Source organism: Magallana gigas, chromosome 3 (genome assembly GCF_963853765.1).
Source record: "Magallana gigas chromosome 3, xbMagGiga1.1, whole genome shotgun sequence".
NCBI classification, from domain to species: Eukaryota; Metazoa; Mollusca; class Bivalvia; order Ostreida; family Ostreidae; genus Magallana; species Magallana gigas.
In genome coordinates, this window is record NC_088855.1 from 53,329,358 (window position 1) to 53,345,371 (window position 16,014).

A 16,014-nucleotide genomic window follows, 5' to 3' on the forward strand; every position below is an offset into this window, starting at 1 on the left:
TCACCACATGTAAACAAAACAAAGATGACCTTCCACCATCCCCACCCCCTTCCGATAGATTACTCATCCACCAGTGTATTTCAAGGCCAGTTTTGTTTGAAGATGTAAATCAGGATAGAAAACATTGAATTGTTATCTTGAATTTAAGCTTCAAGGGGAAATATATATAACCATAAATAAAAAATAATAATGATATAATAAAAAAAAAATGAAATTCTTATCTAGACTGCCAAAGGTATGTTATACATGTTTGTCACTCACATGCATTCACTCACTCACAATGCAAAATCAGTCATTTTTTAAAACTCTTATGAAAGCATTTCCATATTCAGATGTGTTAATAGTGGAAATTGTTCACAATGTAAGAGTATGTAACAAATCTTCAAAAACCTATTGCTTCAATACGATGATATTAGTTGAAGTCAGCAGCTTACAACTGCACTCCAAGAAAAGTACCCTGTACTAGTAAAATAAATGTTGTGACTAAGCCTGCTATATGTATACATTTACAGTGTTTGAGGGCTATCTTCTGGTGTGACTTGTCAATCCATCAAGCTAAGAGCACATTACTCCATTGCCTGTCATTATTTTTGCCAGACAGATTTTCTTTTCTCTCAACCAGAGACCACATGGGAATGGTTCCTCTGGTCGTGCAATCTGGAGCCAGTGCAACTGTTATGCATGTCAGACCCCAGATCAATACAGCTCCAAATATCTCAACTATTCCAGGGAGAATTTCAAGAAAATTAGACAGCGGTTCCGTCATATTGCAGGAGGTTCTCTTCCAATCTGGAGATTCCATCAAGAGAAAAAATGAAATTAGAGAAATTAGGGCTGGTCAGATGTACCATCTGGTCTTCAGATAAAGTCATTCCACTACACTCGCCAAATCTCTGCCATAGCAGACAAAGCAGGAAGTAGCATCCAATCAAAGCAGGGCCCCCTTAATACCAGCAAATCATGTTAAACGCTTCCCTCAATCAGGAAATTACCTCAGCAAGCGGTTTCCAAAGAACTCAATCATTTAAATGACTTTTGTTTAAATCTAGATGAGAATATTCCTTCTAGTTTTCTTCTTATTTACCATCATAATAAAATAATTGAAAATATAGAATGAGAGAGAGAAAAAAAGATATCAACAAATCGATACCCCCCTCCCTGAACATCAAGAGCAAAGAGAGATCAACCAGAATTTTTAAAAATAAATTTCTGATTTGTCACTGCAACTTGTCAGACCGTGGTGACATTTGTATGTGGTTTTCAGCTGTGACTTGTACACTTAATCTTTGTATGTCTAGTTCATTGGACATGTAAGTGTTTTTGTGTGTATAATTATTCCCGCACTGCTTTTTTTTTATTGTAGAAACTGATTTTCTGCTGAGATTAATGAGAAACTGTATCAGACATTAAAACCCATCAAACGGAGAATTGAAAAAAACCAAGACAAGAGGGAGACACAGTGCAGCTGATAGCTGGACTGAACTGGATGTTGATTTCTGTATCATTTATCAATTTTCTTGTCAATTCCTGCCTAATCAGACCAGTCAGGGATGATCAGAAGAAAAACAGATGACATTCAATTCCTTTAGACAGGGCCATCTTGAATATTTCACCACTCATTTCTCTCTGATTCTGCGATCACAACAACAGCCACATATTGTAGGCACTCGACATCATAATATTTAACCCAGCCATCCAGAAAACACATCAACATAATCATAACAACTAAAGCTAGACCCATTACAATACAAAAAAGATACTGTATAAATTATTGATAAGTAGAATTTAGAATTATTTCCACTGCCAATTTTGTTAATCATCTTAGAATTATTTTTTTCTTTTTTATTTCTCTAAAATCAAGATATCTCTAAAAAATTTTATTCTGAAAATTCTGGATAAAGATGACAATAAGATTTTGCATTTTTTTTTTTTTACAATATCTTAAATGATGAAAATTTGAATTTTAAAAAGCAAAATATCAGTATACCATTAAATCATGCAGTATGTACTGAAATATTAAATTGATGAATCATATTGCAAAAGCCAATGACAAAATGAAAATAATCAATTATGACACATAACTTTGTGTTAAAGTAATTATTTTAAAAATTATAAGGTCAAAAGACAAAGTCAAAGTATTAGTTAAGGTAAGGTTTGCGCTTACAGGGAGATAACTCACAAAGTAATTATTTTAAAAATTATAAGGTCAAAAGACAAAGTCAAAGTATTAGTTAAGGTAAGGTTTGCGCTTACAGGGAGATAACTCACAAAGTAATTATTTTAAAAATTATAAGGTCAAAAGACAAAGTCAAAGTATTAGTTAAGGTAAGGTTTGCGCTTACAGGGAGATAACTCACATATTTTCATTGTGACGTTACACCAACTACCCTTTATTTCAGTTTTGACGTCAAAATTTATATGACGTCATAATTGATTTCAGTTTTTTTTTATTTCGCGGGGTTTTTTAGTTTCAATGAAAAAATAAGAGGACACAAGCATTTTATCAATTTCCACGAAAACGAAATCCGCATCATATGGTTTTGAATAGTGTTTTAGAAACATCAGATTACACACATTCTAAGATACGTTTTTCCTGAAATCGGTGGACTTGGAAAGGTTTCAAATAAGATGTTTTCGTTTACATAATAGTAGTCCAAAATTAAGACTTTTGTTGCATTTTATTCTATTTTTAGATAGTTCATCAGAAATTAATAAAAGTGAATCATGATAATAATAGTGATATTATTTTTGAACATTTCAAGCATAAATAACCCCCATAATAGTCACATATAAAATGTACATATTTTCACGAAATTGTTTACATTTCATCAAAATGAAAATTGGAAATCATGAACTTTGACCTTTTGTAGTTATAGAACGGGACGGGCAAAATTCATTTGAATTTGATGAGAAAAAAGACTAAAGTATAGTGAACAAAATGGTATGTAACTTTGGTACAACCTCTAAAAAATGCAAGCCGCAAACCTTACCTTAAGAATTTATAATCTCCAGATACTCTTGTTCTTGGTGAATACTGGGTATGAGATATGGTATTATTTTAATAACTTTCAGAATAGCGATACTCTGAAAGGAGTGGCTTATAAAATCTGGGTCCACTGAGGCCTAAGTAAAATTGCAGTTATGATGTCAGACTACTGATGAACACATATTTTTCTTTTCTTTTCTTTTTTTTTCTTTCTTATGATGCTAAAAAATATTAGTGGAACATTTCTCTGCAAAAGTTTTGTGGGTTATGAAAATCTGAAAATGAAAATCCTGTGTCTGTCATGTGTTTAAAAGTCTATAGAACTTGTCAGAATAAAGGGCAAAACTTTGTACTGTAGTTTTGATAGTAACTAAAAAAATTCCACCTCCTACGACCCATTCCAGAGATGTCTTGATACCCTAGCTCCCAGTGGGCCTAAGTGCGTAGGCTAAGAATCTGAATTTGGGCCATTATCCATTGTAACAGTTGTGGAAAAGATCAGAAAATAACATATTTTAGCCAATTTTTAAGGCAATTAATATAAGGACTGATTTTAAGATATCAGAATTTGATTAATTGTTAGTGAGTTGTTGAGATGCTATGGATAGACAGCTAGTACAATACAAGGTGGAATCACTCAGGACAGAGAGAAGGCAATGAACTCTAAAGCAATGTGGTGCACTCTTAGGGCAGGGGCCATCACTCTCATCTGGAAGTTGTTACCAGGGTTGGCACCCCTTTGTGTTGCAAGTAAATTCCAGACAGTGTCAAGTCAAAGGTAATGCATAACCAGGCGAAACAGTGTCCTCCTCACCAAAACAGATTAATCAATTACAGATACTAAGGTCTGCTTAGACATACACAGAAGTACAATATTGTCATAAATACTGTCACAGTTTTAACTTCTCCAAACCAGTTCTAAAGACTAGCTCTAGTACCGGTAATTCAAATCATCACTCTGCCAAATAACACAATAGCATCATATAATGGCCCTTTCATTTAAACTTGAACAAATATTTTATAATCTAAGAAAATAAGAGAAGAAAAACCTACACAAATAAACTTACTGATTAAAAGAATACTTTTTCTTCCTTCTAATACAGCAAAATTAATTAAACTTGCAAAAAACAAAACTGGTAATAATGTCTGTGAAAAGAACATTTAAACAACATCTGCAAGTCCAAAATATGCTAATTTTTCGACCCACCAAATATTTGTTTAAAATATGCAGCCTGGCTTTTGTGTGGTACATTTCCCAGGGAGCATTGATAAATGTAGAGAGGCCTGGGAAGGCAGCAGGTTCCGAGTAGGGATCACACACTGATCCTATAGGAAATTGATCACAGTCTGCGGAAGTCTCCATACATTTCAAATATAAACATATTTGTTTGAACTTGTATTTTCATATTTCAGAATAAGACCCCCCCCCCTCCTATTGATCTGCATCAGTGAGATTTGGAATTGGGCAGTTGACATCAAAACAAAAATAAGTTGTATTGGCAAATTTAGTACTTGCATAAGAATCAGAGGACTCTAACTTCTGCCTGAAGGTTGCAATAAAATGATTTAATTGTGGCTTAACCTGAGTCTTCAAGCTTCAGAGCAATATCTGTATATACAGACGGAGTTCTTGTGATCTGAGCTTCCTTGATCATTGACAGACAGCCTGATGTCAGTAGATGTTGGTACAAATAGGGCTCCCTCCTCCTCAACAGACACAGTCAAATGTTAATTGATACCACCACACAGTCTGAGGTAATAATACCACCCCACAGGCTGGGGCAGAGTGACATGCTCCAAAAAATTGTACATTATAACAAAGGATAAACTCTTCAATCATTATCAAAAAAGATTGGCCTTAAAATTTTTAATACCATTTCTTAACATAAACTATTATCAAGTTAAGAAAAATACCAAATATATTCGCCTGAAAATTTTCCAATATCTGCTTACTGACTCTTCTTCTCCGGGAGATTCATATAGTTTTAAAATGGCCACAACCGTGCAGCCTCTTAATAAAATATTAGGTTGTTATCATACATGTACTCCAAATGCTTTGCAATCAATTCAGAGACCAGGAAGTGCATGAAAATTAATAAAAAAAAAATATCATCTGTTCATTAAGATAAAAAAAAAAAATGTTAAATACATACACATATCACATATCAATCAAAATCTAATTGAAATTGTCAGATTTAATTGTATTCCTATACATTATAAAATATGAAATTGAAAAACTTTGATGAAAATTTTTATATAAATCCATTTGGGTGATGGTTTGCTATTTCAGTTCACAGGTTATATTTATTTACTGGTATTCTTTCTGGCATTGAATTAAAATGACGACGAGTACATCTGCCAGAATACCACATTCTTAAGTCTGTACCTAATCCCAGCTATGAGGTCAGTGATGATGTCATTAATTGTAGCAGTATATATACATTATGGTCAGTCTATGTGTTACAGACAACTACCAGGAGGTTTCAATCACTGTCCAAAGTGTTAGTATAGATGAACTATAACAGGACATCTGCCATCAGGCTATAGACAGTTCTCATAGGTTAGCAGAAACCACCTGATGATGTTATATAGACAGTCTTCTATCAGTCAGTAGATTTAGTTTACAGAGCACAAGACACCACGACAGGTACAGCTCCTGGCCCCATCCAATTTGATAAGGCAGGTTTCTTACATAATATCATGCCCTTGATGCTGAAAATAAAGAACCTTGTTACACATAGCCGTAAATCTGGCTGCTCGATCTGTTACTTACAATTAATGGGGAGGGACTCCTCAGTGAGAGAGCTGATGTGCAAGTCGTTGCTGGCTTAAGGAAGGTGATTGAACAGTCCTGCTGGTGTATACACTTGTTGCAATGATGCTCAGTCCTAGAGTAAAAGATTGTAGATAGAAAACTACTATGTAAATCTGGCTTAGTGATCATCAATCAAAGTTTAAGCACTGTCCAAAATACATGTAGATAATTTCCTACAAAAACAATTTGTTCTTGCAGAGTATTAATTCTGTCCAAAATAGATAATTCCCTAAAATAACAATTTGTTCTTGTTGAACATTCAATCAGGTTAAGCCAAGAAAACAATTTGTCTAGAAAGCAATCACTTTGCCAATCCATTGTAAAAACATCTCATAATTCCACCCCACAGGGTTCAAAGCTTTCCAAAGCAGAGCTATGTATCTTTCACATTTCTGTAGTTCTTCATGCATTAATAAAAGTTCATAAGATTAAAATTCCAAATCCCTAAAAAAACAAAACAGAAATGCATGTATACTCCCTACTAAAACATAATCAGTACTAAGATAAGTGTACTTAATGGTCAATGAATGAGTAGCAGAGATGTGTAAAGTGGCACCTGTCTTTGTTGGCCACACAATGCAATACAGTAATTACTCCGGAGAGATTGGATTATTCAGCAGTGGCCAGTCCTTGCCATGTTTGGACACAGTCTATCAAGAAATTCCCTGAAGCTATTTTTATTTGGATTTTTCCATAAGGTCATTGATACAGTATGTAGCTGGTCAGGAAAATATAGTTGAAGAATCTCAGGAATTCTTATTAGTCATTCTTTGATCCAGTTAACTATTTAATTAGCAGATTTAAAACACAAATGCATTTATTTATTGAGAAAATTGTAAATCAATAAACAAAGAGAGGGAAAACGGTCACCAGCCGAAGAGAAAGGGCTAATCACTTGTATGCAGCACTTTTTGATTTTGTAATACTGCCATATGCTGCACACTCTAGTGTTCCCAATTCCTTTTAGAATGGAGAGCCAGACTCTTGACAAGAAAAGGGCAACAAGCGCTATAACAAACATGGCTGACAATTTGTCCATGAGAAGTTGTATTTTGGAACTCTCCTATAGAGTGTGTTTTTCTAGAGATCTGTCTTTGGGGCTGACTGTTTGCAAAGCCCTTGGGTTCGGGATATTGCAGTCAGCCTCCATTGTTAGCAAAGGTCTCTGCTACTGTGGTGTATGTACTGGACGCAGCTGTTGTAACATATGCTGTTCTATTGACTGCCATTATACCTACACTGTATTGTTAAAACTCGCCGGAATAAAAAGCTGCATGACGAATGTTACGCAAATGAACAATCCCGCCTAAATCTTTTGTAACATATTGTCAATATAATGAAAGTTTGAGCCTTTTGAAAATCAACAAAACTAAATCTCAATCAAATAATAATTTATAAATCTTTCTGCTAAAATTTCATTCATTTGATTGTTTTTATTTTCACATAAACATATTTCAACATAAACTGGAGTGAATTGCCAAAGTTTTTTCTTCACTCTTCCTTTTGATTAAGAAATGATTTCCTTTCTTTCTTTCCTTCCTTTCTTTTTGATAGTAATTCAGAATGTCCCCATTTGTCATATTTGTTGTCCATGGAGACGCCTATCTAAATTAATTACATTTGGTGTCATACCATACACAGGGAAATATTCATCTTGTTTTATTTTTTAATGTATACCTCAGATTGTATCTACTTAAACTTACCAAAAGTGGTCACTGAAAGAGGTTTATTCAAGAATTTCCTCATCAAATCATAGATTCTCTTGCAATTTTATCAAAACAATCCAATGGTGTATTATTTCAAGCATAAAGGAACTGTAAACACATAATTGGCTGACAGCATTTGTTGAGTACACTGTGTAGCTGGGTTTTTTTGTCATTGTTTTCTAGTCTTTTGGTGCTTTAATATATATCATAAAGTATTGTCATACATGGTTTTTACAATTGTCTAAGAAATTTTTTAAAAATCAACAAATAAAAAATAGTTGTAAAATTCCTGATTGTTAAAACAGCATCTAGTTGTTGACTTTTAATTTCCATCTGCTTGAGACTACAGGTATGCAAACCAGGTCAGCTATAATTGACCTTGGCCAAGGTCAAGGTAAACCATTACCGGACTTAAAATCTGTATATTCATAAGTACACAAAGGTCAAAATATCTACTGAGGTGAACTGCCCGAGTCTGGTGAGCCCGGTGGCCCATTGAGCCTCCTGCCTTCTGTGCCACCTCTCTGTACAGCTGTTGGGTGTGACACATGTGTCTGTCAATGCCCCACTGGCAACACGTGTACAACATGCTAGCAATCACATTGATTATCTTACACTTATTTTACGCTTTACCAATAGCAACACTTCTAAGTACATGTATTAAGCTTACATACGTACACAAAATCTTACATACACAAAGCAATTTTAAAAAAAACCGTGATTATCATAATTATGCTGCTAATTATATTTTCATGGATGGTGACATTAATAACACTGACTGATGAACCTAAGTAACTGTAGGGTGGTGTATAAAGCTACCTCATCTTGACCAAGGGTTGCAAGCTCAGTACCCATGGCATCATAAAGCTATGAGGAATTAAGGACACCTTACACCACCCACTGATCAATCCAACAGCAAAGCTTCCACGACAACATGGAGAGGAAATTCCTGACATATTAGTGCAGGGTGTATGGGAAATTATACAGATATTGTCCAGACACCAGTCTTCTGCATTCTTGTACTTTTTTCAACTTCGTAATAACAGTTAAAACTTAGATGAATTCCTAAAAACAAAATCTGGAGAAGTCTGTTTTTTTCTGCCAACAGATGTTTTTAAGATTACTCGTCTAGTATTTAACTTATCAAGACTGACATAGCAAAATCATATGGTTCAAATTTTCACCTTCGGTAGCTGGAAAACTTTAACTGATTATGCAGGTTCTTGAGCGACAGACTGGCGCCAGGAGAGAGGAGAGAAACATGTGCAACCCTTGACAAAATCGGAAAAGATGCCATTCGCCCTCCCAATACAAAACACATGTTACGGAATCTCAAACGGGGTCTGGATCGCATCGAAGGAGGAAGGCATCCCCATCTCAGAGTGGCCTGATGAGCTTACTGGTGTGGGCACGGAACAACAAACACTCGCTCAAAACTTGTTACTGAGCCTTCTGCAACAGCTCCAGGCTTTAAAGGGCTGCCATCTATACGAGAGAAGCTGAGAGAGGAGCGACGGAATGCGGAATTCTTCACACGGATAACAACCCTACACCGCTGTAACTGACAACACCAGTACGAGGTGCCTTTTACTGATTCCAGCATATCAATACTTGGATTAACTTTTACATTTAAATGTCAGCAGGCACAGTTCAATTACATGTGTGTCTATAGTTATCAAGAAAGGTTAACTTTATGATAAATCAGCTTTTTCTATGGTTACTAATCAAAATCATTTACAGTAGAAACTAACGCTGGTTTTGAAATTATACTGAATCTTCAAAGTTTGTAAATTCTTTCATTATAAAATTGTACAAGAATGAATTTAAATGATTCACTTTGAATTGTTTGTACAATAACTTGTAACACACAAAGATATTGCAATCAAAATAATCCTGAATCATAGCAGCAGGAGGGAGAGTCAACAATCAAGGTGTTCTTCAGCATTTATTTATTCTATCACGAATGCTTTTATTCTCCTAAATCTTTAACTCTGATCATGCCACGAAGACAGTGCAGTATATACGAGAGAAAGTGACAGCTGACCACGAGACACCAGTCATTGTCCCACCACCAATCATGTGACCTCCCGTGACCCCAGACCTGTCAATCACTCCCAGAGATCAGGCTCGGTGACAACGGTTTGTAAACACCCATTACGACTGCCGTCCAGACATAACAGAGTGGATTGGAACCCACTCCAACTTGCGTCAGATGACACAGGATCAAACAGCGACCCGGACAGCTACCAGTGCAGGCACTTACAACTCCAGAGTGTGAGAAACAGATCAGAGAGGTGCTGTCTTCACAAATTCCAATAATCAATTACACATCAGTCAAATCTCAAAGATTCAAATGCTGCAGCATGTGGTGCTGAAGAATTAAACAGATGCAGGGGGAAAAAAACGGCGCCAGAGTGATACAGAAAAAGATATACATCCCAAGAGATACAGAAGACAGAGCCACAAATAGACAGAGATGGCCTGTATTCTGTATACACAGAGCACACAGCTGTAGATTCTTACTAAGAAATATAGATAGGCAATGTTGAAAGCAAACACGCACCTGGATTGTTTAAAGTTCAGGCAAAGCTCCCTTGAGCTGTTTCAGAAGAACCAGTATCATATCTTTGCATTGGTCTTCATAAATGGGTCAGAAAACAATTAGTAATTATTATTCCTAACCAGAAATTTTGCATCTAATTATTAGTTAACATTACAGTCTATCTCTTTATACTTATAAAAAAGAATTGGTTACGAAATTTAAGTAAAGCGACATTTCCTCATGTTCTGATGCTCCTGATTTTCATTAACTCAAACAAAAAAGAAATATGGAATAGAAGTGGAAATCAACATGTCAGATACAGCAAGACCGTAGGTTTGAAGTTAAAGAATCTGTCACCAAAATCTGGGAGCCAGGCAAGAGAAAAAAATGAGTTGCTAACACAACAATGACTGGAGAAGACAGGAAGTAAAGAGGGAGCAAAGACAGAGTGAGCTCCCCTGCTGTTGGACCCTGCTGGAGTTGTCACCCTTTAATAATTCTCTCTCAGCATTCCTACACTAGTTGCCATTCACAGAAATCAGACTTACTGATAGAATACTTAAGGGCACAGAAACACAAATAAAACCCTTGAACTTATTAAACCCTCACCAAAATAAAAACAAACAATGCAGGAAAAATCCAGGATAACTACTACCTGATACACAAGTAGCTCTAATTACAGAAATAACAAGTTATAGTGCATCATTTACTAGAGTAAGAATACTACCAACAGAGGTTATCTTTATCAGGGAGACAGGTGCCAGGGAACTTATCGCCACTGTAATTTCTGAATAATTCCAGTCTGTCTGCGAAAACATCATCAGCCTGATGCATGCTGGGCCTGCCTTGTCACCTCCAATGATATCCATACCTCCAAAATTTGTACCACCGGGAAACCGGCTAGTGTTCACTAATTAACCGCTTATCTTGGACAACAGATGTTTCATCAGTCAAACAGTTTCTGTACACTGATAGTTCTGTCTTATCCCTTATACATTATATGTTTATACCTATTCATTCATTTTTTACTGATGTAGAAATGCTGATAATGATCCCATCTGTTCATTATGGCATTGGAGAGATTTTCATTCCGTTAATTTGTCTTGGAGAACTCTTTTGACTGGTGCCCATTTGCATGGTACCAAACATCTACTCAAAAGGACCGAGTGATTCCGTCGCCACACCTGAGAGTTTTCATAAGAGGATCCGGACAGCTGTAGCGTACTTCTCCTCCCTATTTCTCTTATCATTCACTCTAATCTGCACCTGAATATTGGAAACAATTTTCAATGTTTTTTATGCTTTGCAAACTAATTGTCTAGATTAGGGCCATGCTGAACACCTGATCATTGGTAATGAAAGCTTTGTAATAATTTCCCGAGTCTCGATAGTCAGGCTTAACGACTGCACAGAAAACAGAAATAAACTAGACGCTCAATTTCAAAAACTGGCCTCATATCATTGTCTTCGAAATATTTGAAAAAAGATGCAATAAACCATTTCCTATTCTTTAATCTTTCACAAATAGTTCCCTGTGTCTTGTCAGGTAAGTGGATGATATAAGGGAAGTAACTCCAGCATTTTGATCACAGCTCATAACTAACAAAGAGACCAATTTGATTAGAATTTTTGGGATAAAAGCATGACAACTATTGAAAACTGAAAAATCATTGATTTCTGAATCAAAATACCAACTCCGGTATTCATTAGATTTTAAAACACACAAGGAAGAAAATGTATATATATAACTGAGTCACTGTAAAATCTGACTTAGCGACAGAAATTTAACCTTCATGATCTGACATGACCTTGACATGGAATCAATACACACATCTCAACATGTACTGACTTCTTATATTTTATAAAGAGCATTCTCTGATAGGACCACAGTGGTCAAGAATATGATGACAGATGAATCACCATTTTGTAAAGTTGAAGATAACAATCTGATATCTGCCTACCACATAGCCTGTAGATTTACTTATATCCAAATCAATGCCCTCTCGTCAATACAAACAAAACATGTTCCCCGAAATATGACTGGAGGGGGGGCATCACTTGTGACACACATCAATAAGCCAACACGTGGGGAGCTGTTACACAAAGCTTTCCCCCGATATACTGAGCCTGGGAGTCCCCTTCGATCTGGTCCAGCGGTAACAGCTGAGTGTAGATGTGGTATACTTCATCATCAAAAGGAGGAATCTGTTGTACTATTGATTGCTCAGTGCCATAAGATAAACAAATACTGCCCATAACCTTCATGTGTAATTTGTAAAGAAATGACTTATATACTTATGATATGAAGGTACTTATGATACCGTGGTCACTGACTGTTAAAAAAAAAGCTCAATCAATTTGATGGTAAATGCATGCAAACGTTTTCTTTTTAATGTGTTGATATTGCTTGATTTTTAAAGTCTTTTATAATTAAGCTGATGCCCTTTAAATACTAATCAGAAACCCTATCTACATATGTAGTATTAATAAAAAATATGTACTTTGAAATATATACGTGGAAAAGGTCACGAGAAATGCAACCTCTTTTGGGTTCTAAATCTACTTATTTTTTCACCACTGGAGGTTAACATGTATGGTAGTCATGCAAAGATAATTATCTTCCTTCTCATGTATGAGGTTATATATATGTGTGTAATTTAGCATTTCATTCAGAGAAACACGTACATGTATTACTCTGGTATTCAGAGATTCAAGGTATCACAGTAAGAACTCAAAATTCAAAATGCAGGAAAGATTCAACAATTAAAATGTAAATTAATCACTAGCTGGACTCATGAAGCTAAGTAATGCATATATGTCGAAAACAGTTCTGTTAGGGCTGAGAACTGTCTGATATTTTTTCATACAGAACTGTTTTCAGCATTTATCATACTTAAAACACTCTCATTGAATTTCATTGTTGATTCACATGAGCCAGTCTGATTTTGAAGGATATCAGTACTGTAACCACTGGTAACAATCAGATATTATGAAGCTCACTAATATCGGCCTGTCACAGGTAACATTTTAAGCTGCTGGAACTAAGGAATCACAGCAGTATTTTAACTAGCTTTTACAGTAAACAGTAATATATTATATAAGTTTGTGTATCAATTTCACAAAATTATTTATACTGGCAACTACAAAGTAACCTCAAAACCTGAAAGATTCTCTCTATAACAATATATTAAGTATATTTTTCAAAAAAGTTTGCTACTATATTACACGGTAATTAAAAACAAGAAAAAAAGCTATCATTGTGACAGCAAACCGTTTTTTTTAGTAAACAGTATCCATAATCTATTTGTGAACCCTAAATAAACAAACACTACCTATGGTACCATATCAGCAATATTTTGTCAACAAATTCAAAAAGTTCAACTGGTGGAATTTTTTTCATAAATTATCAAAAATCAAAATCCTAGCTATATGCACACTTTTAATATAGGTACAATTGATCTGCAAAGGAGGGATTACCCTTACAATAGGGGTACCCTATATGCAATATCATATGAAAAAATGACTAAGTTCAACAGGTGGTATTTCTTCCATAAAAGATTAAAAATCAATACAATATGCACATCTCTGATATATGTACAATTGATCTGCAAAACAACTTCCTATCTTGAAAACTAAAGGAGAAGTTATCTGTTCAATAGGGATTAGGGATACCCTCTTGGCAGCTGCCCACCCAATCGCCTGCCCGCAACTTTCGCAATTTCAATAACCAGAATTTTTTCCTTTGAAAAACCAGCTTAAAAAATGTAGCCTTCAATTTTGCTTACCAGTAGGTGCTTAGATGAAAGCTTTACTTCAACTGAGTAAACTTTAAATCCTTGGAATATCTCTTACCTTTGCTTCAAGATTTTAGAGAGAAAATAATGGATGCAAACAAGGATTTTACACAGAGGTCAGATATGACCTTGACTTGACATAGAAACTTGGTTGAAGGTCCCTCTACACCTAAATGCACTCTGTAGGTGAAGCTTCAGCCAAATTGAGCAAAGGGAAGAGAAAATTATATGGCATTTACAAGGATTTTACAAAATTTGCTATGACCTTGAACAAACAATTAGAAACTTGTTTCTAATTCACCACACACCCAAACACATTTTGTGGGTAAGGCATAGGCCAGATAGTGTAAAGTGGAGAGAAAATAATATTGCCCTGGACAAGTGGTGGAGGATGGACAGACAGACAAACACACAGATATCTCCTCATAGGGAACCTTCAAAGCTCGGATGTAATGAACGAAATCTACGCCCAAATGAATTTTCCATTTTGCAGTACACAGAATAGAAGTTAGAAATCACGTAAATGAGATTATATTTTCTAACAATTATGAATTTTTAAATAATATTAACTATCGTATACCACTCTACCCTAAAACATGTACATGTAAGAGGTTACTATAACTTACCGGGGTTTCTCTGCACTATCGCTATGGTCTCTTCTCTCAGCACGTCCGTACACTATATCTCAGGTTCTGTGTGCATTCTAAGGCCCGATACAAACAAAATCCCATTAAATAAATACCGTCACATCACATAATCACGTAATTATAGCAATCAAAATAAACCTTCCAGGCCTACAGCACTCTGTATAGAGTTTAACCCAAGCAAACACAGCACAGCTCAATTTAACATAGACATGACAATGTCAAGTTAGCTCGCCAAACATACGGTATAGAATTAATTCTAGATTTGACAAATATTATACAAATACTCAAAAAACTCTTCCAGAAATATTTCTTCTGTTTGTTGTATCTGTATTTGCATTATGCAATTACAGCATAATCCAATTTGGAGAAGAACATCAGACAAAGGGGGATAACTCTTAATGACACGAACACTACTGTTTAGAAACAGAAGATTTCAAGTTATGTCTTGTGATGTACAGGTTTAAGGGTTGCTAGAAAAGTTTAAAGATAAACAAAAAAAATATTGTCGTGTGCTGTATCCCTTAAGAGGACTGAATGGTCATGGCCATTTTAAGACTATAAAAATCTCCTTTAGAGGAAGATCTTGCGTGTATATTGATATTACTTATTATCTCCGTGCCTCGGATGACGCATTGATATACATCTAGCAAAATATCTAATTTTAAAATCCGAGATATTATGATTTTTTCTTTACTTAATATTTTATGGCTAAGGAATTCTTTTTTAAATCTAAGGTAGATCTGATAAATAATTTGGTGACCATCCAGCCTCCTTGAACAATTAGAATTCTGCATATATCTAACGTTTTCTACAATATAAATATATAAATAAACATTTTTTTAACCCCCCCCCCCCCCCCCCCCCCCGTTTCATTTTGAAGAATTATTAGAGCATAAATCTTTGTAATTTTCATATGACATCACAATTCATTTAAGGTATTTCACTACACCTAGGCTTATACTTTTCAACACACAACGTCACAAGATGGCAATTTAAATGTTTTGTTAAAGAATTTGTATCAATTGATTTGGTTCTACATGTTTATTGTCATAGCATTAAAATCTTTGTATTTTTTATATAACTTAATTTCAATAAATGAGCGGGACATTTTACATACTTATCAGAAATCGACAGTCATCTCTAAAACATACAAAATCATTCATTTTTCGTAAATGACTGAGCCAAAAAACACTTTTTCAACAATTTTTCTTCTACATTTATACATTTGTAGTACATGTACTTACCTTTATTGTTGCTACAGTGACTCGATAATAGGTGAAGATCCTACATTAGGATGTGAAGTGTTGACTTTGATCTAATATATCCCACCTCTGTGACTGACAGCCGATTGATTCTTGGGATCAAGTTCCTTGTGTACCTGATGCTGAAATCACTTAATTATATAACTCTATTGCAATAACTACAAAAGCTAATTAATGGTAATAATTGTTGGTTTCATTAGTGAAGCTATTCATGAGTTTCAAATTAATCCAAATACCCTTAATTAAGAAAACTAACATCATA

General features: G+C 35.0%; 1 protein-coding gene across 1 annotated transcript in view; it reads right to left on the reverse strand.

The window, feature by feature from the left end:
* The window catches only part of LOC105345800 (protein CBFA2T1), a 35,153-nt gene extending 20,612 nt beyond the window's left edge, over positions 1-14,541 (reverse strand). The window contains exons 1-2 of the mRNA XM_011454109.4: positions 14,470-14,541; positions 5,760-5,874 (exon numbers count right to left, since the gene is read on the reverse strand). The gene's annotated coding sequence lies outside the window, so the exon portion shown is untranslated. The remainder of the gene's footprint in view (positions 1-5,759; positions 5,875-14,469) is intronic.
* Positions 14,542-16,014: the final 1,473 nt, after the last annotated feature.